Below are 14042 nucleotides of genomic sequence, written 5' to 3' on the forward strand. Positions count from 1 at the left end.
CACTTTCAAAAGAAAATGCTAGATTGTTCTTGTTCATTTTTATGAAACGCTAAATCAAACCTCACGCACGGGTTATGTGTGTCTATAGCAGGGCAGGTAGAATACAGTGAGGAACTCTCTAACCATACAGCCTCTGCTCTCTTCAGGCCAAGATGGTATTGGAGGAAGCCTAGATCCTAAAGCCTTAAATGTCAATTGCATCATTGCAATCAGCGTAAAACACACAAAAATAGTATTTAAGGTAAGAATAAGATGAAGGGATAAATCTATCCTTGTTTTAAAGAAACCTAAAATTAGAACACTAAGAGTATAACGGAGGCACATATTAATTCTGTCCCCGATCCTTTGTTTGTATTTGTTATATTAATTTTTAAAAACGATTCTTTGCCTGGGTCTCTATTTAGGCCTGTTTTTTGTTTTCATTGTGTGTGTGTGTGTGTGTGTGTGTGTGTGTGTGTGTGTGTGTTTTAAGGCAGTAAAAAGTAAAGAAACCCATTACTCGAAAATAATTCTACATATGAAGGTCCTGAACTCACCAACTCCTTAATTCTATCAAGAATTAGTTACCCTACCCTTAAGTCATCTACCCAAGAAATTTTTAATATGGAATATTTATAGCTAAATTAGTGTAAGATCAGAAATGGAAGGGCAGTTTTTATAGAGAAAGAGCAGATGACAGACTCAGTACCAAGCTCACTGCTTTCCCTCATCATGAGCAGACTTCTGAGTCACTTTTATAAATCTGATACCTATAAATTCAGAGGTAAGATGAATACAGTGATAAGAAGAGTACCATGAACCCAAGATTAAAGCAACTACCTAAGAGACTAGTTGAAATACATTAGTTCCCTTGTAGCAGTCATCGATGACATCTTCAAGAACAAATAGACCAATATGGAATGACACCAAGCAAGGAAATGCCCGCTGGTAGAGGGGATACTTAGGATAGGTTTTATGACGGCTTGTTTTGGTCTGAGAAGCACAGACTCTCTGCTCAAGCCCATTTGTGTCATAACTGACTAAGCCAATAACTCAGCTGCCAGAGAAGTTTGCTTTGGTTTCTTCATCTGTAAAGTACGAAAATAAAAAGGCAGCTCCTTGACCACAAAATGAACAGAAATTGCTTTCTGAAAATACTCTTGCTGAAGGTAAAGTACTAAGGGTGCTCTCAAACAATTGGGGAATAAAAACTACTTGTGATTTTAGAAATAAAAGTGACCTGTTGGGTCGATTATTACCTTAGTCATGGATGTATTTGGAATTTTTCGATTTCAACAATTCAACTCATTTCACTTATTCTCCTGTCATAATTAAAGGATGAACCTCCCCACCCTTTCTCTTATTTATTTTTGAGAGATAGCGTGAGTCAGAGAGGGGCAGAGAGAGAGGGAGACACAGAATCTGAAGCAGGCTCCAGACTCTGAGCTGTCAGCACAGAGCCCAATGCAGGGCTTGAACTCATGAACTGAGACAGTTTGATATACCACAGTGTAAGTATACAACTGAGGGAACTAGACACAAAATAGGTATCAGGTACATACCTATCGATGGGTTAGTTGATACACAGAAACTTGTATTCATAGTGGAAACGATGCCCTTCAGAAGACTCTCAGCCCTGCTCTCCGTGACATGTTCCCTGTATCCTTCACTCATTTCAGCAAGGAAGACAAATAGGTGAGCAAAACTAACAAATCCAAGTCCTGTTCCATGGTCTATGAGCCAACACTGAAAATCTTACAATAAGAGTGGTGGGGTTTAAGCCCCTTCAAACCGGTGTTGATGAGGCCACATATCCATTAGGAATAGTATGGAGAAAGGCACCTGTCATGCTCCAATTATAGTCATCCAAATTCATGTCTTTCACAGTTCTGCTAAGACCAGACTCTCCTCCTTTACCATGTATTATTGACGAACACCCTTCACCCTCAATAATATACAAAAGAAAAGACCAAGAACGTTAAGCATGGAGGAATATTCAAAAAGTAAACATAAGAAATGCAATCATGATGCAAACACAGATGGCCACAGGGTTTAAGCAGGTGATATAGATAAAACAATAAAACCCAGTTGTAGGAAGAGCAGGAGAGGGAGGGGAACTAAAAAAGATAAATGACCTTGACTGCAAGATGAGAAACTCACACTAGGGGGTGGTGTGAATGTGAACTGTCCTCAGACCTAAGTCCTGTCCACGGGGACAGTCATGGCTTGCAAGTCTCCAGCAGAGTGTGGCCGTGAGAACACTCTTTCAAGAGAGCACAGAAACCTGGATTTTGTTTGACATCTCTGCTATTTTATATCTTCTAACCAATTCAAACAAAGCCTAGGTCATCATGGAAGCCAAACAAAAATGTATCTCTTTTGTGGATTAAAGCTTATTAAGCTTTGCTTTGGGTCTTTTGACATGGGTTGCATTTTAGATACTGGCTTCTGAGAAACAGGAGGCATACATTACAGCTGCTCAACTGGATGTTAATTATTTAATTAGGAAAATAATTTTCACTTTAGAAAAAAACCTGGATTTCAAAGAGTTCCTGCAAGAGGTTATTAGTGAAATTTTAAAAGTATTTCCAACACACCCCAGGTGATCCAAGCTGCCATTAACCTCATAGCAATGTTGCCTTCTACTGGAGTCCTTCATACATGAGTTGATGTCTATTGTTTCCTATTTCCTTCACATTTGTGACTGTATTTTCTTTATTTAATAAATATGTCCTGAGGTAAAAATGGCTTCCCTGTGAACTCAGGAGTGTGGGAGGTCGTATCAAATCAGTACTTAGTCCCCCCAAAGGTTAACACAAATGTGACCCCCTTAAGAACAAGTCTGGTATCTGTAGTGATAGAAGAAGTTCTACTTTTCTTACTTATATAGATGAGTATCACATTTTCTCTCCAAGACTTCTTCTTTACCACTGAAATGTTTCTGCATACTTAGAATTTGAAGATCAAGTTCAAGTCACTGAAAAAAGGACTACACGGCACCCAGAAAAATGATAAATTCTAAGCCAACAGTTGTAAAATATCCTCCAAATTTACATCATTATTGATCATACACAGTATGACTAAGGAGAAGAAGAGAAATCCTGTACCATCAGGGAAAATTTAGGTGTCGTTTTAGCTTAGGAAAAGTCACAATCTAAAATAAAAAGATGAGGTGGAGTGCTTGGGTGGCTCAGTCAATTAAGTGTCCCATGCTTGGTTTTGGCTTAGGTTCTTGAGTTTGAACCCCACGTTGGGCTCTGTGCTGACAATATGGAGCCTTCTTGGGATTTATTCCCTCTCTCTCTCCCTCCCTGTGTTTGTCCCCCTCCCTCTCTCTCAAAGTAAGTAAATAAACTAAATAAATAAATTAAATCATAGACCAATTTATGTAATAACTATCATGTGAGCACCTATCATGCAGTGGGTACTGTGCCACACAGCTTTTAATTGTCAAATGAAACCACCTCAATTATGCACATGAGCAAAACTGAGGCTGAGGTATAAATAGTCTCTAGAGGTTACCCAAGTAACAAATGGCAGGTATAGTCTAGACAAGATTCAAATCCAGGCACAGGAAATTATTACTTTTTTTTTAAATTTTATTTCCAAGTTAGTTAGCATATAGTGCAGTAACGATTTCAGGAGTAGAATACAGTGATTCATCCCAACAAATGTCTTCCTTAATACCCCTTGCCCAGTTAGCCCATTCCCCCACCCACAACCCCTCCAGTTACCCTCTGTTTGTTCTCCATATTTAAGAGTCTCTTATGTTTTGTCCCCCTTTCTGTTTTATATTATTTTTGCTTCTCTTCCCTTAAATTTGTATCTTAAGTTCCACACGAGTGAAGTCATGATATTTGTCTCTACTTTTGCTTAGCATAATACACTATAGTTCACCCACATTGTTGCAAATGGCAAGATTTCATTCTTTTTGATTGCGGAGTAATATTCCATTATTATATTATATATACGACATCTTCTTTATCCATTCATCTGTCAATGGACATTTGGGCTCTTTCCATATATGGGCTATTGTCGATAGCACTTCTATAAACATAGGGTTGCATGTGTCCCTTTGAAACAGCATACCTGTATCTTTTGGATAAATACCTAGTAGTGCAATTTCTGGGTCAGAGGATAGTTCTATTTTTAGTTTTTTGAGGAACTTCCATACTGTTTTCCAGAGTGGCTGAACCAGTTTGCATTTCCACCAACAGTGCAAAAGGGTTCCTCTTTCTCCACATCCTCTCCAGCATCTGTTGTTGCCTGAGTTGTTAACGTGAGCCATTCTGACAGGTGTCAGGTGGTATCTCATTGTGGTTTTGATTTGTATTTCCCTGATGATTGATATTGAGCATATTTTCATGTGTCGGTTGGCCATCTGGATGCCTTCCTTGGACAAGTATCAATTCACGTCTCTTGCCCAATTCTTCACTGGATTATTCGTTTTTTGGGTGTTGAGTTTGCTAAGTTCCTTATAGATTTTGGACACTAACCCTTTATCTGTTACGTCATCTGCAAATATCTTCTCCCATTCCATTGGTGGCCTTTTAGTTTTGCTGATTGTTTCCTTCGCAGTGCAGAAGCTATCCTGATGAGAACCCAATGGTTCATTTTTGCTTTTGTTTCCCTTGCCTCTGGAGACAAGTTGCTGCAGCCGAGGTCAAAGAGGCTTTTGCCTGCTTTCTTGTCAAGAATTTTGATGGCTTCCTATTAGGTCTTTCATCAATTTTGAGTTTATTTTTGTGTATGGTAAAAAAGTGGTCCACGTTCATTCTTCTGTATGTTGCTGTCCAGTTTTCCCAACACCATTTGGTGACGAGACTGTCTTTATTCCATTGGAATAAATTCTTTCCTGCTTTGTCAAAGATTAGTTGGCCATACGTTTTGAGAGTCTATTTCTGGGTTCTCTATTCTGTTACACTGATCTAAGTGTCAGGCACAGGAAATTCTAAGGAGATGGAGGGACTTTAGGAGTTATCTGATCCAAAGCTTCTGTCTTACATTTGAAAAAAAAAAGGTCACCACAACAGACCATTGACTAGCTCAAGTGCTCACAAATAGACCACCTTTCTTTCAAGATAGTGCCAAAGCAAGAGTCACTTCTGCCAACTTTAGTAACTATTATTTAGTATTTCATTCCCTAAGATGATGTAACCCTCATAGCCGTGCCCTTATGGTTGGGAAGAGTGCGATGTATCAGTCTGTCATTTAAAAGTCCTGGGGGTACGTGGGTGGCTCAGTTGGTTAAGCGTCCAACTCTTGGTTTTGGCTCAGGTCATAATCTTGTGGTTTGGTAGGTTTGAGCCCAGCATTGGGCTCCGTGCTGGCAGTGGGGAGCCTGCTTGGATTCTCTCTCTCCTCCTTTTTCTGCCCCTCTCCTAGCACTCTCTAAATAGTAAACAGGGGCACCTGGGTGGCTCAGTTGGTTAAGTGTCTGATTTCAGCTTAGGTCATGATCTCATGATTCATGAGTTCTAGCCCTGCATTGGGTTTTGCACTGATAGCGTGGAGCCTGCTTGGGTTCCTCTCTCTTCCTCTCTCTCACTCTGCCCCTCTCCCTCTCACCCTGTCTCTGTCTCCCTCAAAATAAATCAATAATGTTAAAAAAATGTTACAAGTATGTGCAATTCAACTACCAAGTATACAGAGAATTTTCAGTGATACACAAAATAGTTCTTTTGTATTCTCCCCAATCATCCCCGCTCCTCATCCATACAGATCCCGCCTCAGCCAACTTCAGAGAAACCCCTCTCTGATCCTATTCCCACATATCTGTTTCCTACGTAGTGCCCTCAGGCTTCTCCCTCCTCCACCCAACCCAGAAGGTCCTACTCCTCTCTTCTCATGGCTATTGCCCTGGGCTGCCATTATGGCTAGGTTTTCAACCAGTGGAACCAACAGGAGTTGGGGGCCATTGCAGAATTTCAACATAGATGGTACTGAGGACCAACAACCCGTTAAGTGGAGGTGGGCACTAGTATATACCTTTACAACTTTGTTTATAAAACAAGCATTCCATTAATCAAGTGTTTATTTCTTTACTGTAGTTTACTGTGACTTCAGGAGTAGGGCCTGATGGGTATGATGGTGGTAGGGTTACTAAAGCCCTTATTTGCCTTCTTTTTGTGCTGTTACCAGAAGTGAGGGTGTTCCACCATTCAGGTCTCATTAAAGGAAGAACTCAAGGAAAATAATCTTTACAGGCCTAACCTCAAAGTGAAACGGGAAGTAGGGAAACTAATCTTTCTCTTGCTCATATTTTCTATTACTTTCTGCAAGATTCTTGTGTATTAAGCCAAAATTAGTTTTTTTCCCCCTTCTTTCTCTAGTAAAAAAAAAAAAAAAACCTTGTATTATCCTACCTTGATAGGAATTATGGCCTAGGGAGAGAGGTGGAAAATCATCTTGCTCCAGCCAAGAGTGGAGAGAAAAATAGGAGCCTCACCACAATAAAACCAACCTATGCAAAATCCATCAGCTGTACCAAAATACACGATGTGGGGGAAACACCACGTAAGCTCCTTACTCCCTGAGAAGTTTTTCTCTAGTCAAATGGTGCTAAGACCACACCTGTGAATAAATAGCCAGGCTACTGTTGGCTAATAGGGTATGGGGGTGGGGGTCCAGAATGGAAAAAATTGTCTCCAGGAAATGCTTTTAAGAGGGAAGATAACATCTAGCCCTGTTCAGGAAACTGAGCCCTTCTGAGGATCTTAAATTTATACCTCTATCTCTCACCCCTTCCTCCTTGGTATATTTCATAGCCAGCTTTGCTACCTGACTATGCTACTACAAATGGACTCTGTCACTTTAGAAATAGGGTTGTCCTTTTATAGGCAGATTGACGGACTAGGTGTCAAGGTTTTAGAACAGTGGCGTGACTGGGCCAAACACCCTCACCCGTAAATCCAATATTGACAAAAGTCCTACCCAATCCAGGTAATTCTGTTTGTCAAATTGCCTTTATTAAGGCATTACTGCAAAACATAGGGCACAGAAAACCATTGACAGTGAATTATTAAACCCATTGTTTAAGGAGGAAAATGTTAATGAACAATTGATTATTACAAATTGTCGTAAGAAGAAGCTCGGCATTCTCTCTCCATTCTCAGCCTCCCAAAATATGCCCATAAACTTTCACTGCCTAATAAACAGAAATCATCCTGAGTCTGAGGGGTTTTTTTTAATATGAAATTTATTGTCAAATTGGTTTCCATACAACACCCACTGCTCATCCCAACAGGTGCCCTCCTCAATGCCCATCACCCACCCTCCCCTCCTTCCCACCCTGCCCCATCAACCCTCAGTTTGTTCTCAGTTTTTAACAGTCTCTTATGGTTTGGCTCCCTCCCTCTCTAACTTTTTTTTTCCCTTCCGCTCCCCCATGGTCTTCTGTTAAGTTTCTCAGGATCCACATAAGGGTGAAAACATATGGTATCTCTCTTTCTCTGTATGACTTATTTCTCTTAGCATGACACTCTCCAATTCCATCCACGTTGCTACAAATGGCCATATGCCATTCTTTCTCATTGACAGGTAGTATTCCATTGTGTATATAAACCACAATTTCTTTATCCATTCATCAGTTGATGGACAATTTAGGCTTTTTCCATAATTTGGCTATTGTTGAAAGTGCTGCTCTAAACATTGGGGTACAAGTGCCCCTATGCACAAGCACTCCTGTAGCCCTTAGGTAAATTCCTAGCAGTGCTATTGCTGGGTCTTAGGGTAGATCTACTTTTAATTTTTTGAGAAACCTCCACACTGTTTTCCAGAGAGGCTGCAATGGGTCTGCAGGTTTTTAAACTTGAGACTTTTTATTTACATCTTCTGTTTGATTTCTCAAGTCAGTGGAGACCAGGTGAGTTAGTGAAGTAGAATCAACTGTAAACTCTATAACATAATCAAAAGCTTGAAAGCCATCTCCTTGGAATTCAAATTTAAGAATATTTAATACAACTTTTTGAGGATACAATGTATGTGTCACTGTAAAAGCTTTGCTTTGGGAGTCCTAAATAAAAATAATGAGTTATCTACCACAAAAGCATCAGAATCAAGGAGTACCCAACCAATTCTCATTTTATACCCCTCATTCCGATATTGGCACTGAACATCCATTTCACTTTTCCAGACTGTGGTCCTCTATCAGTTTTTGGATGTTAACTCTGTTCACTAATTACTTTCACTAACTTAAGATGCCTTCCATTTTAAACTGCACCATTATTTTACATATCACTAAGAAACAAAACACACCAATTCCGAGACACATTCTGATTTTAGACAGGCTATTACAATATTAAAAACACACCTCTCAAAATTGATTATACACACACACACACACACACACATACATACATACATACATACACACACACACACACACACACCCATCCCTGGGTCTGCATAGAACATTATTATTAGAAGCCACTAACTACAGGAGATACAACGGAATTCAGTCATTGACATTATCTTGCTATCTCTCTTAACAAAGTATATTTGTATTTTGGAGTTGAAGACATGTTTTCTGATTTCTGGCAAGCCCAGCATGTCCTATCTACACATTGTTCAGGTTTTGCTAAGTGTTGGAAAAACAAATTCAGATTGAGGAGAGAACCAGCCAGGCATAAATAAATAAGCTATAAACTAGAACCTAATGAAAATGGTCATTGAACTATTCATGCCGTAGAACAGAGAAAATCTCAAACTTGGCAATGTCCTTTTTAAATATGCTCAGTGTGAACTTGCTTTGAAAATACCATTGGTGTTTGGGCAGCTGCCATCCTTCACAAGTTCATACTCACCTTGTACCTTCCTGCTCCCATGGGAAGACAAAGCTGAACATGCTTTCAAACAACATTTGCCTTGAACTTCTGTGGAAATGCAATGACTGGTGTCAGAGGCAATAAAATCCTAGACTGAGAGATCCTGTGGCTGAATGAATCCCAAAGAAAAAAGCCCAAGAATGGATTTTCCTCTCTCCTGTGACAAAGGACATTTCACTAGGAACCTAAATGTTGGTTTTTTTTCCCCCTTTCTGAGAAGAAACACATGAATCCCTGACAGGTCTTTAAACAAAGAGCAAAAACTCCCTGCTTGGGTTTCTATCACAAAAGCAAACCCTGGCTCCAGAATGATTTACAGAAACATACCTTCACCAAAGCTTTTGGCTTAGTTGCCCACAAACACCATGTAACTCCTCTGGCGAGTTCCCAACTTCAGACATCCATCTTTGTACCGAACAGCTCCCCTGGATTGTCTAATAAATGCCACCATCTTAATACGGCAAAGTCCCTGGGTCCTCACCTGCCCCTCCCCATCTCCCCTGTCATTTCCTGCTACACATGACACACCATCCACCCAGTTGGCCGAACCAAAACCCCAAGAGTCTGACTGTTTCTCATTTCACTTCACCTCCTACATACCCTCCAGCAATAGCACAAAATATATACCAAACTCTTTAGTTCAATTCTTCTTTCATTAACAATACTCTAGAAGAGCCTACAGTCATCTCTTGCCTGGATTCTCTAGCTGGTTACCACACAGCCCCTAATTGGTTTTCCACACAACAGCCCCAGTGATCTTTTTTAAATGCAAATCAGATTATGTTATTACTCTGTTCTAATGCCTCCAGTTGTCCCCCACTGTACTGCATCTGCTAGTTGCCTTCGTTCTCTGCTCTATGGTTTTGTCATCCACAAAATGTGACCAGGGAGGACACAACCACCTCATTCCACAGCCATGGAGATGAACGGATGCAATATAGGTGAAGCTGGTGCCCAGTGCGTGGCACATGGCAAGCGTCAGAGCAGAGGACTTGTTGCCCTTTACAACTACGAGGCGATCCCCTCACCAAGTCTGACCCTTACTCCTGCACTCCCATCTCACTGTTTAGCCCTGTCCTTTTCCCCACACATCTGGTCTTCTTTATTATTTTTTAAGTGTATTTATTTATTTTTAAGACAGTAAGAGAGAGCATGCACGTGTGAGAGGAAAAGGGGCAGAGAGAGAGAAGAGGACAGAGAATCCAAAGTGGGCTCTGTGCGGACAGCAGAGAACCCAATGCAGGGCTCAAAGTCAGCAACGCTGAGATCATGCCCTGAGCCCAAGTCAGACACTTAACCTACTGAGCCACCCAGGCGCCCCTGGTCTCCTTTAAGTCAAGCACACTGAACTCATTTCCTTCATTAAAAAAACAAAACAAACAAATAAACAAACAAAAAAAAAAACAAAAAAAAAAAAAACTTCAACCTTCTGTCTCATCTGTAAGATTTAGCCAATACCTTCTCTGAGCTGGTTCCTTTTCTTCACCCAAGCCTCAGATTCTGTGCCACTTGTCAACAAGATCTCCTCCCTGCCAAAGGAAACGATCTCTCTGTCCAGTGACTCTGCCCCATCACCTTGTTTTATTCCATTCATGGCACTCTGAACCTCTAAAAATCTTGTTTAGATATTTGGAACTTCTTCATCATCTCCGTTTCCATGCACTTGTGTGAGGGCAGGGCACAACGTTGTCACGTGCTGACTTGAGGCAAACATTTAAATTCTGTGGGTCGCAGTTCCCTTGTGGAAAAACTAGGTACATTAATGCCTCCATCTTGGAATTCTGTCATTCAAAGGACTTCATCCCTGTCAGCTACCCAGTAGTGCCTGGCAAGTAAGTGCTCATCACTCACAGTCTTTCTTCTCAAGAAGCCTAAATCCAATGCGTTATGTATAAGCAATCTGGACCTGAGGAGATAACTCATTAGAAATGGAGATTGATGGGGCATTGGCCTCATACTCCACCGAAGATAGTCTTCTGCATGTTGGGGAAAAGAGAGTACAGGGCCCAACTGCCAAAAACCTGAGGATTTTTGAGTCAGCTATGTAGATTATGATTTTAATCTAGTAAAAGATGTGAAACTTGCTTCTCAGAAAACTGGTAGGACCTCCTTTCTCTTCCTCCTTCTCTAAAGGTTGTCCCAGCTTGATCAGATGTCTGGAGAAAGGCCATACGGCCTCTGTGACCATACGGTCAGTGATCTTGGTACACAAATCCCAAGGCTAACTCCCAAGGGCTCCCACTACTGTTTTTACAAGCCTGGAGATGTCCTCTGACAGCTCCTGGTACTTGGAAAACAGTGTTTCCTCCATACCCACGTGGACCAGCCTAAACCTATGTAAGTTGGTACAAAGGTGGGGTTTTCCTCTATTAGGGGGCTCCTTGTAGTACCTCCAACCTGCTGGCAAGGCTCTTGGTTTTCACAACTACCCACACTTGAGGAATCTTTTTCTTTTTGCTAATACTCTGCTCCTAAGTCAATAAATCTTATCGAGGCTATAGCAGCATGTACATGGCACAACTCGCATGAGGCTCAAGAAATACCCCTTTTCCATATAGAGGCTTTGACATAACCAAGCCGCCCATCCATTTATGCCCAAGATATAGCAACCGTGACAGGAAACAAACTGCAATATAGAGGTTGCTCATTCCAGTAGAAGCCTGGGATTGTTTTTGCAAGGCCTTGTTTTAATTACAGAAGACATAATTAATCAATTTGCATCCCAGTTACCCTACATCTGCCCATGGTCTCATTTTACCCTTTGACTTGTGTCTAAATGACAGAGCAACTTTGGTAAGGGAGAGGCTCTGGATTCAGACGTAAACACATTCATCTTCCCATTAGTTCTGATGAAATCTATCCACAGGCAGGTTATGTGCCAGGACACTGATATATGCCATGAGGATGCACTGCTATGAACTCCCATCTCAGCAAAGTCTTCCAGATGGAAAATAAATTAGAAAGCTTCCTCCAGAGAAAATAAGCTAACAGGAAAGATTTGAGTCTCTTGGTTTAGGAGCTTCGCCTAGAGTTTGTTTCTCTTGGGGAAATTCAGTGAATGTGTTCTTAGCAATTCTAGGAAGTCTTGAGTTCTTTCAAGACAAACATTATGGTCTTATGTAAATTCAAGTAAACTTTCTTTGGGAATATAGCCCAGGGAAGTAAATTTGCAAGTAAGTTTTAAGAGTTCACTGCAACTTGACTCTTAACAAAAAAATAAAATATGCATACTTACTATTGCTTGAGTTGCTAGATAAAATCTTACTGGGAATAGAAAATGTGTAAAATGAAGTGGAAAAAAAACTGGCAATTATCTTCAACTTTTAGGAATACATAAAATGCAGCCGCATCATACAGGATTTTCCCAGAAACAGAGAAGCACACTTTAGGACAAGATCTGGACTATTCTAACAGGATCTGGAGATGTGGACCAACCCAATAGTAACCCATGAACAAGGTGCTCGCAAGATTGTCATTATAAATGAGTGATTCCTCAATGTGCCAAAGCTAACCATGGCTGAATTTAGACAATGACAGTCTTTTCTGAGTCAGCACAAGCATGTCATTGCACCAGGTTTTACATTAGGCTAATAAACACTATTTCTTCAAATATCCTCTCATGTGCTATCTGACTCATACAGCCTCACATTGGGAGCCCATGAACCATTTATCTGTATTTCCATTTGGCAAGGTAATGAAATGCATTTACTCACAGAAATAACTTACCAATGGTGTCTGCATTAATGACATTTTTCATATTGACTGCAGCATAAATTCAGTGCATAATTAACAAGACATAAACAGATTTCCAACGGCAAAACAAGAATAAAAACCTATTAAAGGGGAAATACAGTACAGACCTGTTTCTCTGTATTTCCATTGCTAAGTGTAACTACAAATTCTGGACATTATGCACAACACAAACATAAGAAGGTTCTGGAAGCTGGATTGAAGCAGATATACTGCCCAGGGACCGCAGGGCCCAGAAATCAACACAGGAGTGAGTTCTCAGCTTTGTTTTGTTTTGTTCTGGCCTCCTATATCCCGGACTTGGAGCTGAAAAAGCCATTAAGCCAGAAATGCCAACAAGCACAGCCAAACAAAAGCCTGCCTTCCCTAACCAGATAAAGAGGCAAAGGATAGCCTAGCCAGATAGAAAATTGGAGACAATAGCCACTCTACTCCAGTCCGACACTGCCAAAAGACCTGCAGTTCCACCCCTAGGCATGCCACCCAAGGCTGAGTGAATTGCTGTGCATTCCCACCATGGGCAGTCTGTAATGAAGCATTGGTAGGAGATAACCAGTCTCTGCCCAACAGTGCTAGTGGTCAGTGGAGACTATATGTGGATCCTGGACTTCTACCCTGTGTACGAGGAGCTTGAAACCCCCAACCTCTGGGGATCAACAGAATAGGGAACCTGGACTTTGATACTCACTTGGAAGAAATCAGGTGGCACATTTCCATCTCACAGATCTGATGTTGGAAGAAATTAGTTAAAGCAGAACATTCAAATAAGGTCCAGGGACTCAAAGTGTAACACTGAACTCTCTAGCTTTTAACCAAAAAATCAGGTCTCATACCAAGATTTAGGAAGATCAAAAACTTCATAAAAAAACAATCAACAGATACCAACAAGGGCTTGAGAAGATGTTGGGACTATGTGACCAAGATTTTAAAGCAGCCATGTTGAGAAAAATTAAAACTGGAGAGCAATTATCAATAAACCTGAAACAAATGAAAAAATAGAAACTCTCAGCAAAGACATTGACAGAGTCAGTAAAAAAGAATTAAGTGGAGATTTTGGAACTGGAAAAATAAACTAACCGAAATAAAAACCTTAGTCCATGGGCTCAATAGCAGAATGGAAGAAATAAAAGAACCAGTGGAAGAAATAAAAGAAAACAAAATGAGAGAAACTACTCAACCTAAAACAAACAAACAACGAACAGACAAAACAAATGGATAATGGGGGAAAAAAAAACAAATGGCACAGAGACTTAGGGACCTGTGGTACCAAAGAAAAGAACTAATATTCATGCCAGAGGAAAGGAGAAGAGGAAGAAGGTGGGGCTAAAGAAGTACCCAAAGAAATAATAGCTAATAATATCTCCAATATGGCAAGAGATATAAACTTACAGATTTGGTAAACTGAATGAACATCAACAGGATGAAAGAAAGAAATCTGCACCGTGACACACGATAATTGGTCTTTGGAGAATTAGACCAAGAGACATC

Source organism: Prionailurus bengalensis, chromosome A1, assembly GCF_016509475.1.
Source record: "Prionailurus bengalensis isolate Pbe53 chromosome A1, Fcat_Pben_1.1_paternal_pri, whole genome shotgun sequence".
NCBI lineage: Eukaryota > Metazoa > Chordata > Mammalia > Carnivora > Felidae > Prionailurus > Prionailurus bengalensis.